Below are 18,118 nucleotides of genomic sequence, written 5' to 3' on the forward strand. Positions count from 1 at the left end.
GATATTTGAAGTTCGTAATGGATACCTCAGCCTACGTGCAAGCTGTCTGTGCAGGTCCACGTCTTCGTATAGCCCCCTTATGACGGTACCTCCCGATATTCGGTATTAAAACCGATTATTTTTTAAGTTTCGCATTTGAATATTGTAATGGCTTATAACAAATGTTACCTACGCAGGTTCATGTCATCGTATAGACCCTAATATAATAGCTACATTCGGTATTTTTAATATTTTAACAGAATTTTTAACGTATTTTATTCTTTTGTTTAAAAAATAAAATAGTATCAGTGGATTTTGCCTCCAGTATACCTCCAGCCTTGAGCTATGATTTTTCCAACTGTTGACTCTTTAAGGTTCCGAAGCAGTTGGCCAAATTTGACCAATTCGTATATGACCTAAAACTGATATAAATATTACAATGTGCCATATTTGGACTATATCGACTACTTCCTATACTTTATATGAGATATGTAAAAATTTTAGACCCTATGTTTCTTTGGATCATATCCGTTTCAAGACATAATACTTAGATATAACAAGTTGTAAAAATCGCCAACGTGTTTTTAGATTTCTTTGAGCGTTTTGTTCTTTAAAATCGTAAACCCTATGCGGGGGAGGTACCAAGAGAAATGATGCGATCCATACCGTCTTTGTAACAGATCTTTTGTAAATAAAAATATTGTTATTACCGATTCCGAATGGAATCGGACATTATTTTTCAGTTTTATGAGTTTATGGGTGCTCAAAATGTTGATCCTTTGTGGGAGGAGGTACCCGAAGGAGTGGACCGATATGGTTATTCAAAAAGTTGACCCTTTGTGGGGGAGGTACTAAAAGAAATGGTGCGATCTCTACGGTCTTTATAACATAACTTTTGTTAATGAAAATATTGTGATGTGCCGATTCTGAATGGAATCGTTATTTTCGCGTTTTGTGAGCTTCATGGGTGCTCAAAATTTTGATCCTTTGTGGGTGGAGGTACCCGAAGGAGTAGACTGATATATCCCATCTTCACACCAGACCTTGATTTGATAAAAATATTGTGATGCCTGTGATGATAACCGGAGCCTATTTCCGTTTTTGTGATCGATTTGGTTGTTCAAAATGTTGACCCTTTGTGGGGGAGGTACCAGAAGGAATGGTCCGATCTCTACATCTTTATAAAAAAATTTATTTTGAAAGATATATTTAGATGTGCCAAGTCTGAATGGAATCGGACGTTATTTTCGCGTTCTATGCGCACCTGAAACTCAAAATTTGTATCTTTCTTGGGGGAGGTACACGAAGAAGTGGACCGATTTCCGATTTTATGATCTTTTTGGTTATTAAAAATGTTGACCCTATGTGGGGGAGGTACCAGAAGGAATGGCCCGTTCTTCATCATCTTTATAACAGATTTTGTATTGATGGAAATATTGAGAGGTGCCAAGTTTGAATGGAATCGGATGTTAATTTCGTATTTTATGAGCCTCATGAATAATAAAAATTTAGACCCTTTTGTTTGCTTTACAGCAAACCTTGGATTTGTAAAAATATTGTGATATCCGTAATTTTAATACAATCGGAATTTTGCATCACATTTTATAAGAGTTATAATTATTCAAAGTTTTGACACTTTGTGGGGTATCTCCCGGGTATCTGACGGAGTGGACCGATATTGTCCATTTTCGCACCTGATCTAGCACTAAAACAAATAGTAGGATTTCCAAAGTTGCAGCAAAATCGGATTATCGTTTCTCTTTTTGTGCAGTAAATTATTTATTTATTTATTTTTTTTTTTTTTTTTTGAAAATGTTGATATTTTGTGAAGGAGGTACCAGGATGTCCATCCATCTCCGAACTGGATCTAAGCCTGACAATTATATCACGATGTACCAAGTTTGGATCAAATCGAATGCTCCCTTCGAGAGTTATCGTGCGCACCAGCCAGGCAGACAGGCGGACAGACGGGCATCGCTAGATCGACTCCAAATGTCTTGAAAGCGACCTAGGGTCCAAAACCATTATTTCAATGAAGCACGGTTTGGCCGTATCAAATTTTATATACCCTCTCTAGCCATATGGCTGAAGGTATAAAAACAGTTTATGGTATTCTGAGGACTCCAAGTAAAATTTAAACGTGGCAAGGCCAACCATCAGATCAAAATATGATTTCCAATATTTTTCCCCAAAGAGGACATATTTACCTCGCTCAATACTCTTTAAAAATATATGATTTTCAATTTTTCCATACAAAATAAAATGCCATTTTATGGTTATTTTATTATGTTTATGGCCTTGACGATATGCAACGTAACGCAGACACAATAAAATACCCAACTCTGGCAAATGTAATTTGTGAAATTTAAAAACCAAAAAACCCCACAAATAATACAATAAAAATATCCATCGAACAACAACAATGTAATGTGATAAATTTTATTACGGACGAGATTTAATAAACAATCACTGGGCTTAAATTTAAGACTATTTAAGCCCATTTAAGTATGCAATAAAAAATTGGAAATGCCATGTGAGAGCCTAAAGGCAAACTTTTTGATAAACAATAATGGAAAACAAAAATCCGACACAAAAGAAAAAAAGCAAAAAAAAAACTCAATAACCATAATTAAATGCTTTGATATAATAAAACATATATATATGGGATGTGACCATATATGTAGTAACATACATATGTAAAATAATGCATAAATATGGGTTACTATCATAATATTGTCCATTGATAATTTAAAAAAAAAAAAAAAAAAAACAGCGAAGTGATAAATTTAAAAATTTTCATAATTTGTTGTTTTATATATATTTGAGATTAAATTACATTTACATGTTATTTATATTTTATGAAAATGATTAAAATTTATGATTGTTTTTTAAGGCTATATATATATCATATTGATTTCCATAAATAATGATATATATATTTTTTTTAATAGAATAATCTATAAATTTAAAACAATATTCACCCGAGGCATTGCATTGATAATAACAATAAAGATTCATAAAAAATACAATAAATATTTTATTAGAGAAAATAAAAAAATAGACCCAAACTAAGTTTGTATATATTTTTCATCCGCTTTGCCTTATGGCAGTTTTTTTTTTTTTTTTTTGGAGGACACTTAAAACCACACATTTAATACATACGTTAATAACACTTTGCAACAAGAAGTAATTACAAGGAAAATTCAGAGGATTATGAAAGCAAAGCTAAAAATACACGGCATGTTTATCGAGATTTTGAAATCTTACTTGAAAATGTATGCTTTGATAGAGGGGTCAAATTTCCCCCCGTCCCCCACAATTTTTGAAATTTTCCAAGTAAGATTCTGAGAAATCTTTCTTGGAAAATTCCAAAAATTGTGAAAGAGTGGGAAATTTGGCCCCTATTTCTTAGCATACTTCGTCATTCCCTATCTTTTACGTATGCAGTGCCCACAGCAATATTACAGATAACAGCATGAATATTATATGGATTGGATCGATTTAACCCTAGTCCTAAGTCCTAAAGCACTTTCATGACCTTGTTATACCCTCAGCCATATCTATATATTATTTGATACGACCAAAACGTACCTTATCGAAATAACGGTTTTAGAATGTAGGTCTCTTTGGACCATATCCGTTTCAGGACATTTGGAGTCGATCTAGCGATGTCCGTATGCGCGTCTGTCTGCCTGGCTAGCGATAAATCTCGAAGGGAGTATCCGGCTTGGTCCAAACCAATTATTTTAATATTATTATTATCAAATTTACATCGAGTTCGGTACCCTCCAACAAAGGGTTAAAGTTTTAAATAACCAAAACTATCATCAAATTCAAAATAAGCATCCGGTTCTCATCATATTTCACACATCATTTTATTTAATCTAACACAAGATCTGCTGTGAAGATAGAACATGTCGGTCCACTCTTTCTGGGTCAAAATTTTGAATATTTATAACTCTTTTAAAATGTGGTGTAAGCGCACAATTTTATTATTAATCTAAGGTCTGGTGTGATTAATCCAAGATCGGTCCCCTCCTTTTGGTACTGCCCCCACCAAGGAGTCAACGTTTTCAATATCCACAAAGCTAATAAAACGCGAAATTAAGATCCAAATCCATTCAGACTTGGCACATCTCAATATTTCTATCAACAGGAGATCTGTTATGAAAATGATAGAGATCGGATCATTCCTTCTGGTTCCTTCCCCACAAATGGTCTACGTTTTGAATATCCATGGAGCTTATAAATCGCGAAATTAACATCTGATTCCATTTTCATCTCACTTTTTTTTTATAAACACAGGATTTGTTATAAAGATGGTAGAGATCGGAAATCGTTTCTTCTGGAACCTCCCCTACATAGGGTTCAAGAAACGTTCAAAGCAAATAAAATAAGCATCATCTCTTCAAATTTCGCACAGGCAAACATTTGTGCTAACACAAGATCTGTTGTGAAGATGATTCTGTTCAGCTACGAAATGGACAATATTGGTCCATTTCTTCGGAACCCACTCCACAGAGGGTCAACAATTTGAAGAATCACAACAGAAGTCAAAATATATTTTAATAATGGAACATTACCTGAGGGTATACATCCGTCGGTAGAACCGACTAATACTTTTTAACTTGTTTCTGATATGTCTAAAATCTCGCATTATACAGAATCGCAGCATGTCAAAATATTCTACAAAATCTTATCTATACGCCAAGAATTAATATATACAGGGTGAGATGAAAAAAATGCAACCAATTTCAGACTGCTATCATTTCTAAGCCACTCGTCCGACAGCTGTTAAAATTATTCCAGTGACAGCTCATTTCAATTGCTTACAAGCGTACAAATGATTTTGGTGAGAATTTTCCAGAAAAAAAAAAAAGTTATTGGTGAAAAAAGTGAAAAAGTGATTTCTTTATATTTGGCTGGAAAACTACAACTGGCTATCGTTAGAGCCCTCCAACATTTAAATGTGAATAAATCTTTTGTGTCTCGTACCATCGCTCATTACCGTGATACAGGTGGCATAGCCCGACGTCAAGGAAGTGGATGGAATAAAACAACAACATCAGCAGAAATTGTTCGAAAAGGAAAGAAGCGACTTGAACGAAACGCGCGTCGCAGTGGCCGAAAAATGGCTTGCGAACTGAATATATCGTAATATTCCATTCGGCAAATATTGAAAAAATGTGCTCGGGGTAAAGCCATTAAAATACCAAAAATAGCAAGAATTACACCGCAACAGAAAGAAAATAGACTCAAAAGAGCTAAAGAGTTGCTACGCTTGGCCTATAGTGGTGAACTGACGAATTTGATGTTCTCCGATGAGAAAACATTCGTCGTCCAGCAGTTTATAAACAAACAAAATGATCGTGTTTACTTGCCAAAGAGGTCACCTGAAAATATGCACATTCGGTTAGCTACCATAACTCAAGCGCCGGCCATGGTGATGGTGAGGGCCGCCATAACAACCGATGGTCGATCTCCGCTCGTATTAATCGACCGTGGCATCAGAATAAATGCCGAATATTATTGCGGAAATATTCTGGAGGTTGTATTAAAGGCTTGGGCACGCAAACATTTTGGCCGCAGACCTTGAACTTACCAACAGGAGTCAGCACCATCGTACTCAGCACGCGCCACCAAAGAATGGTTACAAAATGAGGTTCCTCGCTTCATTTCCAGCGCACAATGACCACCAAAATCTCCGGATACCAATCCGTTGTGTTATTGTGCCTAGAGTATTTTGGACCAAAGTGTCGATCACCCCAAACAAGCTCTTCGTCGGGAATGCCGCAGAGCAACATTGGGGCAGCGTGTGACGGTTTCATTGGCCGTTTGAAGACCATAATTCATGCCAAAGGTGACCAATTCGAAGAAATCTAATTGTTTTCTAAAATTTGATGCTACTTCCGACATTTTTTACTTTAATTCAATAAAATTTAAAATAAAATGTAAAAATTATGGCGTTTGACTTTGTTGCAGATTTTTTATCTCATCCTGTATGTATACATATAAACCATAATAACTATCCTTCAGATCACTACTTGTTACATATATATATATTTCCCCTATATTTTTCCTCTTAAGCACTTTACTAATTTGTTTAATTAGCCAAAAAAAAAGAGAAAAACCACAATAGAAACAACAACAACAATATCAAGTTGTTATTAGTTTTGTGTTAATTATACACAATGACCTTGGGCGAAAACCACTCGAACAATAGAACACAATATCTAATGACAATGTTAATAAAAATTAGCCCACAATTGAAGTGTTGTATTAATGTATCTTTTATTTCAACTCGGGTGTAATTTAAGAACCTTTCGTTTCACTTATTTGCCTAAATAAATTATGCAGAACTTTGGCATATTGTTGATGTGTGTGTGTATATCGAATGAATATATTTATTGTACGAATGAATATAATTAGTTGAGAGATATAGGGGAAATAGTTGATTGGCATAGCAGGCTTTAAGAAAAATAAAGGTAATGATTCGGAACTTCTTAAAGAATGGTACAAACAATCTTAATTTTAAATGGCGATTTTGAATCAGAAAATGGAACAAAAAGCTAATTATGAAATGAGCATATAGCAGAGTGTCTGATAAAGTAAAAAGCTTTAAGAAAGAAAACTAGGAATTTAAAAAGAAAGAGGTGAGATAATTTTTAAATATTTTTTCTTAAATTTTATTGAATTAAAGAAAAAATGTCGGAAATAGCATCAAATTTAAGAATAAGTTTAGATTTTTTCGAGTTGGTCACCTTTGGCACAAATTATGGCCTTGAAACCGCGTCACACGCTGCTCGAATATTGCTCTGCGGTATTTTGGCCCATTCCCGGCGAAGGGCTTGCTTGAGGTGATCGACACTTTGGTATTTTTCAGTGCGAATCTTGCATTTCAAAATAATCCAGACACAATAGTACACCGGATAGGTATCCGGAGATTTTGGTGGCCATTCTGCATTGGAAATGAAGCGAGGCACCTTATTTTTAACCATTCTTTGGTGGCGTGCTGAGTCCTGTTGGAATGTCCAAGGACTGCGGCCAAAATAATTGCGTGCCCAAGGCTTTAATACACCCTCCAGAATATTTTAGCGTTTTTTTCTGATGCCGCGATCGATTAATACGAGCGTAGAGCGACCATCGGCTGTTATGGCGGCCCTCGCCATCACTATGGCCGGTGCTTGAGTTCTGGTGGCCCACCCGATGTCCACATTTTCAGCTGACCTCTTTGGCACGTAAACACGATCATTTTGTTTGTTTAAAAACTGCTGGACAACGAATGTTTTCTCATCGGAGAAAACAAAATTCGGCAGTTCACCACTTTCGGCCTTTTCTTTAGGTCTTTTGAGTCTATTTTCTTTCTGTTGCGGTGTAAGTTCTTGTATTTTTGGAATTCTAGTGGCTTAACACCGAGCTCATTTTTCATATTACGATATGTTAAGCTCATGAGCCACTGTGACGCTTCTTTACTTTTCGAACCATTTCTATTGATGTTGCAGATGTTTTCTTCCGTCCACTTTCTTGACTTCGGGATACGCTACCTGTATCACGGCGATGGTACGAGATTCATATTTAAATGCTGAAGTGCTCTAACGATAGCCCCCTTGTGTTTTTCCAGCCAAATATAAAGAAATCACACTATCACGCTTAAAGTCCACCACGAATAACTTTTTTCCTGGAAAATTCTCACCGGAATGCTTTTGTACGCATGTAAACAATATAGTGAGCTGTTACTAAAATAATTTAAAAAGCTGTCGGACTAGTGGCTTAGAAATGACAGCAGTCGGTAGTTGGTTGCTGTTTTTCCATCTCACCCTGTATGTGTAAGAGAGTTGGATGCATATTTCGCTTTCTATGAACGTGTTGTGTTTCAAAATCTTAAACCCTATATGGGGGTGGTACAAGAAGAAATCGTCCGAAATATCTCATCTTTATAACAGATATGCGTGGAATCGGATGTTAATTTTGAATTTTCTGAGCTTCATAGATATTCAAAATTTTAACCCTTTGTGGCGAAAGTACCAGAAGAAGTGGACCGATATATACCATCTTCAAAGCATATTTTCTGTTCGTATAAATAATGGGATGTGTGAAAAATGAAGAGAATCGGATGCTCATTTCGTTTTGGTTATTCAAAACGTTGACCCTTTTTGGGGGAACACTGCGACGTTTAGGCGCACGCCTCGAAGATACTGGCACTACAAAAAATGCTGCCAAGCGTGGCAGACCCTGGAGTATTCGTTCTGCAAAGAATATTGCTGCTGTAGCTGAGAATATCATGGAAGCGCCGCCACGCAAATGGGTATCAGTCGACGGTCTTTTCAGCGAATTTTGGTACAAGATTTGAAGATGTTTCCGTACAAAGTCCAGATGGTGCATCAGCTGTTAGCTGCTAACCGCCAATAGCGTCTATCAGACGCTCAAGCCATCCTAAATCATCACCAGGAATATGCTGAGTTTTCATCAAAAATAATCATGTCTGATAAGGCCCATTTCCATCTTAGCGGGTATGTAAATAAGCAAATTTTACGCTTCTGGGGCACTGAGAATACGCGGGTAACCCAGGAAGAGTCATTACACCAGCGTAAAGTAACTATATGGTGTGCTGTTTTCGCTGGAGGAGCCATCAGACCATTTTTCTTCGAAGACGTCGTGGGTCACGCTTGAATTCCATCACGAATAACTTTAACGGACGAGTGGCCTACAAATGACAGCAGTCTGAAGTTGGTTGCAGTTTTCTCATCTTACCCTGTAAAACGTAAAAAAAAATATTTTAAAAATGGTTGAATGGTTGAATGAAATGGAATGGTTTTACACCATTTAAATCAACTTCTAATATTTTAAAGCTACTTTAAAAATGTACACACAATTTCGTTCGCTTTTGAGTATCTCTGTGTTGTTCTTTACAAGTGTTTTTCAATTTAAGTAACTTTTTCTTCCTGTTCTAGTATTTATTTTCAAAAACTTTTTGACACTCTTCCCCATATTAACTTCTTTAAAGTCTTGTTTCATATTCAATATTTTCTTTAAACATTTACACATCGAAACGTATATACGTATGCGTATATATGTGAGTATATATATATTGACCTCCTTACATTTATGTTCACTTCCTCTACGAAAGGTGCTTGCGTGCTATTGTTCACTATCGAACACCATTAAATTCAAATTACTTTTTCAATTTTTTTTTTCAACCGCCGATAACTTGGAGAATGCTTAAATGTTGAATGAATTTATTAATAATAAAATATATAAATATGAATTCATATTCTTGTTCATACATAAAAAATTATGTGAAACAAATAAAAGGTATGAGTCAACTACTTGATATCCCTATTTATAGTATTGAAGTTATTTCCAATAAAAAATTTTAAGAATTTTGGCTTAAAAAGGTAAGGGGACAAACATGGAAGCGTTAAGTGTTTGTTTTCTCTTTCGAGACGAGCTTAATGATCTGAAATTTGCAGTGAAAAGGAAAGCCAGATAGACACTATCACACACTCACCACTATGCGACGCGTTTCGCCGTTGGTTAAGCGGCTCATCAGACATATTTGGTGTGGATATTGGCAGATCTTTTTCACAGCAAAGTCTTGTTTTTGTAGTGTTAGTTAATTTTGAACAAATTCTGTTTTATTTATGAATAATTAAATCCGAAAGTATAGAATATAATAGCTCTGAACTTCCGATGTTTTTTAGCTGTAACTAAAAAAACTTTGATTTTTCTGTGGATTTGGTTTTTTTTACACCAAGTCGAGAATAGGATGTCATGCAAATGGCCGCCGCAACACTTTTTTGTCATTTGAGCCCTTTTTATGGCATTTTCCATCACTTTGGCCAAAACTTTCGGCGATATGTCCTCCATTCTTGGCGGATATTGTATTTAAGGGCTGAAAGAGTGTGAGGCTTGTTGACATAAAAGCGCGACTTCAAAAAGCCCCATAAAAAGAAGTCTGCAGCGGTCAAATCAGGCGATCTTGTTGGCCAGTGCAAATCGACAAGACGGGAGATTAGGCGAATAGCAGTGTATGCAGTTGCACCATCCTGTTGGAACCACATGTTTTCCAATCCCAACTCATTAGGTTGCGGCAAAAAGAAGTCGCTCTCCGTTCTTAGTAACCGTTTGGCCCACGACGTCTTCGAAGAAAAAATATCAGATGACTCCTCCAGGGAAAACAGCACACCACATAGGGACTTTGAGCGGGTGTAATGGCCCACAAGTGTTAAATTTGCTTATTTACATATCCGTTAAGATGGCAATGGACCTCATCATACATGATTACTTGTGATGAAAAGATAATTTTTGGTGGAAAATATTCTTTTTGGTGGTGATTGATGATAGTTTGAGCGTATGTTAGACGCGATTGGCGGTCATTAGCTAACAGCTGATGCACCATCTGGCCTTTGTACGGAAACATCTTCAAATCTTGTACCATCTTCAAATCCGACCGATTATTGGCCAAATAAATCGAAAATCGATCGATCGAATTATTTCTTCTGTTATCTCCCCAACAAAGGGTCAGAGTTTTGATTAACCAAAACGATTATAAAATCCGCAATGGATAACCATTTTAATGAAACCATACACCTCATAAAACTCGAAATTAACATCTGATTTCATTCAGCACATCTCAATATTTCTATGAACACAAGATCTGTAATTAAGATGAAAGAAATCGGACCATACCTCCTGGTACCTTCCCCACAGAGGGTCAAAGCTTTTATACCCTTCACCATAGTATTAATCCTCGAAATATACATTTTAGACCCCACGAAGTTTATATATATTCTTGATTAGCATAAAATTCTATGTCGATTTAGCGATGTCTGTCCGTCTGTGGAAATCACTCTAGCTTCCGAACGAAATGAAGTAGGTTGATAAAATTTTAGTCATATGTCTATTATGTCTGCAGGACTTTTGGTATTGAAAATGGGCCATGTATTGGTGATGCCCCTATTAAGAGTACCTCCCCATTTTCGGTATTTTGGTGATTTGAACGATATTACTCACCGGAAATGTTTCAAATTTGGTATTTGAAGTTCGTAATGGATACTACAGCCTAAAACAGAAAATTGTCTGTGCAGGTCTACATCTTCGTACAGCCCAACATAGCGATACCTCCCGATATTCGGTATTTTGATGATTTTAGCGACATTATTCACCGGAATTGTTTCAAATTTGGTTCGAATTGGATAGAACATAGGCTAAGGGTAGACATCAGTCTTCTAAATCGAAATACAAATTAACTTGTATTTTTTACACTCAAACAGGCATGCAAATATTGAAGAATTTTACCTCGTGATCCAGAGATCACGAGATCCCTTACCTATTATTATTTCTACCCAATATATCCTTGCCAGCTATAGGGTAACACGTACTCTTATCTCCAATATGTTTTTTTTTTTCATGTTTAACATACGACAGGTTGCGTTCATATCCCATAAATCAATCGTTTATCAATTATGGTTTTGTTTTCTATTTAAATCCATTATAGCTCCAACACACGATGAAATAAATTGAAGAACACCAGGAAAACAACACACAAACTCTAAGGATATCCTGCAAACAAGTGTATGGGACAAAAACATATTCAATAACTTACAGTTTCTACTCTTTAAATATATAAAAACACATACATATACATTTAATTCATTGTACAAACACAGCAGAAGGGAGTATAGAACCCCCTTGGGGCGGGCTACACAACTCCAAAAGGAAACATAGACGAGAGAAAAAAATTCACACAGTTAGGCAACAGAAACAGCTACATCTACAAGGAGAACGTGATTAGTAGCTAATGTCAATGACAGGACATGTAGTTATGCCTGCTAGGCACTGTGTTGCTACTTGTTTCTTCTGCTTCGTTCTTCGCTCTTCGGTGTTTGGTTAGTTACTTAGCTACGCCTGTCTGGGCTAGCACTTGCTTTCCCCGGTTAATTGTGCATGTACCGTGTTTCCTGGGAAATTTATGTCATATAAGCTCCATCACGTCGCTGGCTCGTCAAGTTCCTATTCCCCTGTCAGCGCTTCCTTCATGCATTGAGCATGTAGTTTTCTTTCTTTCTGTGTGTGTGTCTTGTTTTCTTTCTTCCTTTCCTTGGTTCGTTTGCTCGTTCTTTCTTTCCTACCGCAATGTTAATGGTATTAAAACTGTCAACAGTTAAGTCTTAAGTGCTTAGCCATTTAAGTAAAACCTTCAACGCTGGCAGAAAATAAGATGGTGACATTGCTCTCCTTCGCTCTCCCTGTCTCTCTCTCTCTCTCTCTCTCTCTCTCCATCTCTCTTGCGCTAGAAAAGGTGAAGAAGCCGCTGTTGATTAAGATACAGGGGGAATTTGTGGAAGATGTTTGGTTCCTCAGCACCCTGGCTAATAAAAACGAAATGATGATTGTGTTTTATGGTGCCAGCAAAAGGATTTATTTCCTGCTTGCGACAGCCAAATGGGTATAGATTAAAATTATGGAAGACAATTTAAGGTGGGGGTGGCAAAAACTTAAGATGTTAAGGAAACTTTGCAGTTATACCTCAGAAGGCAATGACTTTGATTTTTTTTTAAGGCGGAAAGTTTTGAAGTGCAAAATTTTGTTAATTAGTTGGAGGTTAGAGAGAGAAAAACTTTCTTCTAGAATGAGGAAAATATTGACTTCACACATAGCTTTCCTATTACATGCATTAAGTCTAGAATACATATAATGTTAGTCATATGTAAATTGGATTTTTCCACAAATATCTGTAGAATTTTTATAGTATACTTTTAGACGCTCCACAGAATTTTTATACCCTACACCACAAGGTGGTCAGGGTATTATGTATTTGTGCATTTGTTTGTAAAAGGCAAAAGGAAACGAGATAGACCCATAGTTCCTTTTGATGATCTGCATAGAATCACATTCTGATTCGATTTATGCATGTCCGTCCATCCGTCCGACCGTCTGTCCATGTATTTTTGTAAACGAAGTACAGTTCGCATTTATTGCCCTATTCAGATGAAATTTTGCACAAATCATTTGCTTGGCCCAAGGATGAACCCTATTGAAATTGGAGATAATCGGTAAAAATGTCGATATAGGTCCCATATATATCTTCGTCCTATTTGCCTTTTATTGTGCACCAAATTTGTAATATCAGCCCGAATAGTATAGAATTTTGCATACTACCAAATTAGGCCTGAAAATAAGTATACCAAATTTGATCGAAATCGGTTCAGATATAGCCATAGCTCCAATATATATTGTTCATCCGACTTGTTATTTTAGTCATCCGCAGCAGTGATATGCTCTCTGTAACAACAATATTTGGGGAAATATATCAAATACAGCTTAGAAATACATTTGCTAAACTTTATTGAGATCGGTTCAGTTTTGGATATATCTCCCATATATAACTTCGTCCGATTTAACTTTTATTGTGCACCAAACGTCTAATATTTTCCCAATTGGGATTTATATTTTTTTTACTCACAACTATAATATGCACTTCGTAACAACGATATTCAGGAAAGCATATGAAATGCAGCTCAGAAATATCTTTGCCAAATTTTATCGAAATCGGTTCAGATTTGGATATAGCTTTCATACATATGAAATGGACAATACAAGTCCGAATTTAAAAGATACAAATGCTTCGGCATATTTAGTCTTTTGTAACTTTAAATTATAATTATAATCATTGCGTGCATGATTGAATTCTCCCATAAAAACTTTTAATTGTTATGTGGAGCTCTACTAAATTAGCAAAGTGGTGTAGGGTATCATAAAGTCATCCCCGCTCGACTTTTAGACTTTCTTTACTGGTTACGGTATACTTTTAGACTGTCTGCCTGGTGTGTGTGTGACCATTTGTGGGGGAGGTACCAGAAGAGGTACACCGATATCTGTCATCCTCACACCAGATCGTGCGATAGTAAAAATATTGGGATGTGTAAAGTTTGAAGAGATTCGATTGCTAATTTCTCATTTTATGGGCGTTTTGTTATTCTGAATTTTTACACCTTTATGGGGGAGGTACCAGGAAGAAGTTTGCCGATATATTCCATCTTCACACCATATATTCTGTTTGTAAAAATATTGGAATATGTAAGGTTTTAAGATAATCGGCAGATTACTTTGCATTTAATAGAAGTTATAATTATTAAAAGTGTTGGTCTTTTTGAAGGGGGATGCCAGAAGGAGTTGTCCGATGTTTTCCGTCTTTACACCAGATATTGTGTTTGTAAAAATTTTGGAATATGAGAAATTTGAAGTTAATCGGTAGCTTATTTTGCATTTAATGGGAGTTGTAATTATTAAATTGTTGACCTTTTGTAGGGGAGGTGCCAGAAGGAGTGGTCCGTCTTCAAACAATATCTTGTGTTGACAGACACATTGGGATGTGCCCAGTTTAAAAGGAATCCGATGCTTATTTCGCTTGGTTATTCAAAATGTTGACCCTTTGTGGGGAAAGTTCCAGAATTATTGGTCCGATCTATCCCACTGTAAGCTTCATGGTTATTTAAAATTTTGACCCTCTGTCAGGGAAGTCCCAGAATTATTGGTCCGATTTATGCCATTTTCATTCCAGGCCTAGAGTTGTTGAAAATATCATTATACGCGAAATTTCAAGACAATTGCACTCATATTTCAACCGTTTTATAACCATTGAGATTTTTGAAAATCTGGACCTTTTGTGGGGGAGGTACTCAAAGAAGTGGGTCTATATTGTCCACATTTTCACACTTTGCCCAGCACAGATACAAATCTTAGGATTTGCAAATATGGAACAAACTTGGAGTATCCTTTCTTGTTCTATGAGCTAAATTATGTTCTTTAAAAATTTTGTCCTTTTGTGGGGGATGTAGTAGAGAGAGTTGTCCGACCTATCCCCTCCTTACGCCAGATCTTGTGTTTATAAAAGAAAATGGAATGTGGCAAGTTTGAGGGCAATAGGACAACCAAAAAAAAAAATAATAATAATGATAATAATAATATAAGTTATAATTATTCCAAATGGAGGGAGGTACTAGAAGTAGTACGTCTATATTGTCAATTTTCCTGGCCCAACACAGACACAAATATTGGGATTTGCAAAGATGGAACAACATCGGATGATCCGTCCTTATTCTATGTGATAAATTATTTTCTTTAAAAATTTTGGCCTTTGGTAGCAAAAGGACTGGACCGATGTTACCCATCTCCGAACTTGATCTGAGTCGGATAATGATATTACGATGTGTCAAGTTTGGACCAAATCGGAAACTCTGTTCTTGTGTTATCCCTTCGAAAGTTATCAGCCAGCCAGACAGACACTGACGGAAGGAAGGACACCCTTAAATCGACTACAAATGTCATGAAAAGGATTTCGTCCAAAGAGATATAGGGTCTAAAACCGTTATTTCGATGAGGTACATTTTGGCCGTATCAAATCATATATAGCCTCTGTAGTCATATGGCTGAGGGTATAATTAATGATATGTAGCGTAGGTGTAATAAAAATACCAGAAATTTCATCCTCCCGTTTAGACCATTGTCCTGCCGTTGTTCCTAGAAACTGAAATATTCTCAAGATGGGAATAATTTAATAAAGTAAAGTTTAGCGGTTCATTTATAAATGTCTAACATTAAATCGAAATTTGATTGCTTGCCACAATTTCAAATTTATTTTTAGTAGTACGTCGCATGTTGTTCACTTTGAAATTTAGTTTTCCATAGCATTTAATATTTTATTTTTTATTTTTCGGTTTCATAAAACCGCAGACGTGTTTTAATTTTACCCTCAAATAACCTCTTTAATTTCATTATTGGCTTCCTTTTGAACACTGTTGTTTTTTTTCTCACTAAATAATTAAATACGAATTCCTTTTCATTATTATTACTATTTAATGAGTTATTGTTGAAAGTTCTTTTTTCACATTTGTTTTTTTCACTCCTGTTTTTTAATTCAGATCTATGGGCAGACAACACGTGCTCTCGCCTTTGATTTAAAAATAAACCATTGATTTGTAATTTATCACACACAATCCCCAAAAAATTTGTGCCAGACTAATCAAATCCACGTGTATGGCAAATTCAATGGGCCAAATTAGGACACATGTGTTTCGTTGTTAACTCAAAGTGTTTTGCACTTAGCTCTGTTTTTTTGTATCGAATGGTAGTTATTTTCGATTGAAGAGCAATGTAATGCCTATTTGGGCCTTTTTTCTTCCATGGAACATTGCCAGTGTGAAATTGCCTTTAATAAAATTAGAATTGAAAAAGGATTTAGTGTAAATCCCAAATTGAAGGAATTTTATTGACCACTTGTAATTTATATTGGGAGGGTTTGTGCTATCTTTCATGATTTTGTGATTGGTTTGTGTGTTGTTTGTGTCGGCTGGAGAAGAAAGAATATTTATTAAAAATATATGAAAGCTGTGCGTTTTGAGAAGAATTTGGAAGATTTTTTTTTTAATATTTCATAAAAATTGAAATTTTTGTATGATGTATTCTTCCGGTATATATATGACAAAAGCTGTATAAAATCCCGTGCACAGGACTAAAAATTCTAAATTAATTTTTTTTTCTCCAGTGAATAATATTTTCCTTTTTCTTTTTGCAGGTAAGTCCTCGATTTCCACACTGGATACTATCTCTAAAAATTGGTAAGAAAAACTGATATATGAAATATAATTAAGCAAAATATTTTGGGTTACTGTACGATATTAGCTTTCAAGATGCCGATATCCGTGTCTTCTTCTCTTACCTCCACTTTCATAATCTACTGGGATTTTCCTTTAATTTTTGGAGCTTTTGCGTAACGGAGTTTATCCAGGACATATCTATCCAATGTCATAATAAAACAACAAATTTTACTCTGTAAACAATGGCATTGGTCCAATATTTTTTAGGCTCATAAGACGACACCGCCCTATATCAGATATTTTGAAGTTTTTTTTTACCGCACTTTCCAGCGAATATGGCTGTAAATGATGTTTTGGAGTTATAAATGGGAACGTCAGCTCCATGCAGAAATTTCCGAAATCAACCCTAGTTTAGTTTTAGTATAGCCCCTATAATGTGTTCACCCAATTTTGAGTATTGTAAAGGTTAAGACCCGATTATCTAACCAAATTTTTGATGTTTGGTAATCACATCCCTAAATTCGAATTCTCAATTTTTATACCCTACACCAAATAGTGATAAGGGTATTATATCTTTGTGCATTTGTTTGTAACAGGCAAAAGGAAACGAGATAGACCCATAGTTCATTTTGATGATCTGCATAAAATCATATTCTGAGCCGATTTATGCATGTCCGTCTGTCTGTATATCTGTCCTTCTATCTATATATTTTTGTAAACAAAGTACAGGTCGGATTTATTGCCCGATTCAGATGAAATTTTGCGCAAATATTTTGTTTGACCCAAAGACAAACCCTATTGAAATTGGAAATAATCGGTCAAAATTTAGATATAGCTCCCATATATATCTTCGTCCGATTTGCCTATTATTGTGCACCAAACGTGTAATATCAGCCCGAATAGTATGGAATTTTGCACATACAACCAAATTAAGTATGCCAAATTTGATCGAAATCGGTTCAGATATAGCTATAGTTCCCATACATATTGTTCATCCGATTTGTTGGATTTGCCCTGCATAGCCGTAATATGCACTCTGTAGTAACGATATTCGGGGAAATATATCAAAAACAGCTCAGAAATACCTTTGCCAAATTTCATCGAGATCAGTTCAGATTTGGATATATCTCCCATATATAACTTCGTCCGATTTACCTTTTATTGAGCACTAAACTTCTCACATTTGTCCAAAAGGGATGGAATTTGGCACTTACGACCGAATTAAGTCTAGAAGCTATTATGTCAAATTTGGTGAAGATCGATTCAGATATAGCTATAGCTCCCATACATATTGTTCATCCGATTTGTTGAATTCGGCCTGCATAGCCGTTATATGGACTCCATAGTAGCGATATTCGGGAAATATATCATAAACAGCTCAGAAATACCTTTGCCAAATTTTATCGAGATCGGTTCAGATTTAGATACAGCTCTCATATATATATCTATCCGATTTCAAGTTAATTGTGCACCAAATACAATCCCGAATTAAAAAAACGCAGATGCCTCGACAAATTTAGTAGAAATCGATTCAGAGGAGA

At 35.7% G+C, this 18,118-nt stretch overlaps 1 protein-coding gene across 1 annotated transcript in view; it reads left to right on the forward strand.

The window, feature by feature from the left end:
• Nucleotides 1–18,118, forward strand: part of LOC101899910 (protein sax-3) — a 441,441-nt gene that overhangs the window by 21,989 nt on the left and 401,334 nt on the right. The gene's annotated exons all lie outside the window — the stretch shown is intronic.

Source organism: Musca domestica, unplaced genomic scaffold (assembly GCF_030504385.1).
Source record: "Musca domestica strain aabys unplaced genomic scaffold, Musca_domestica.polishedcontigs.V.1.1 1, whole genome shotgun sequence".
Classification (NCBI taxonomy): domain Eukaryota; kingdom Metazoa; phylum Arthropoda; class Insecta; order Diptera; family Muscidae; genus Musca; species Musca domestica.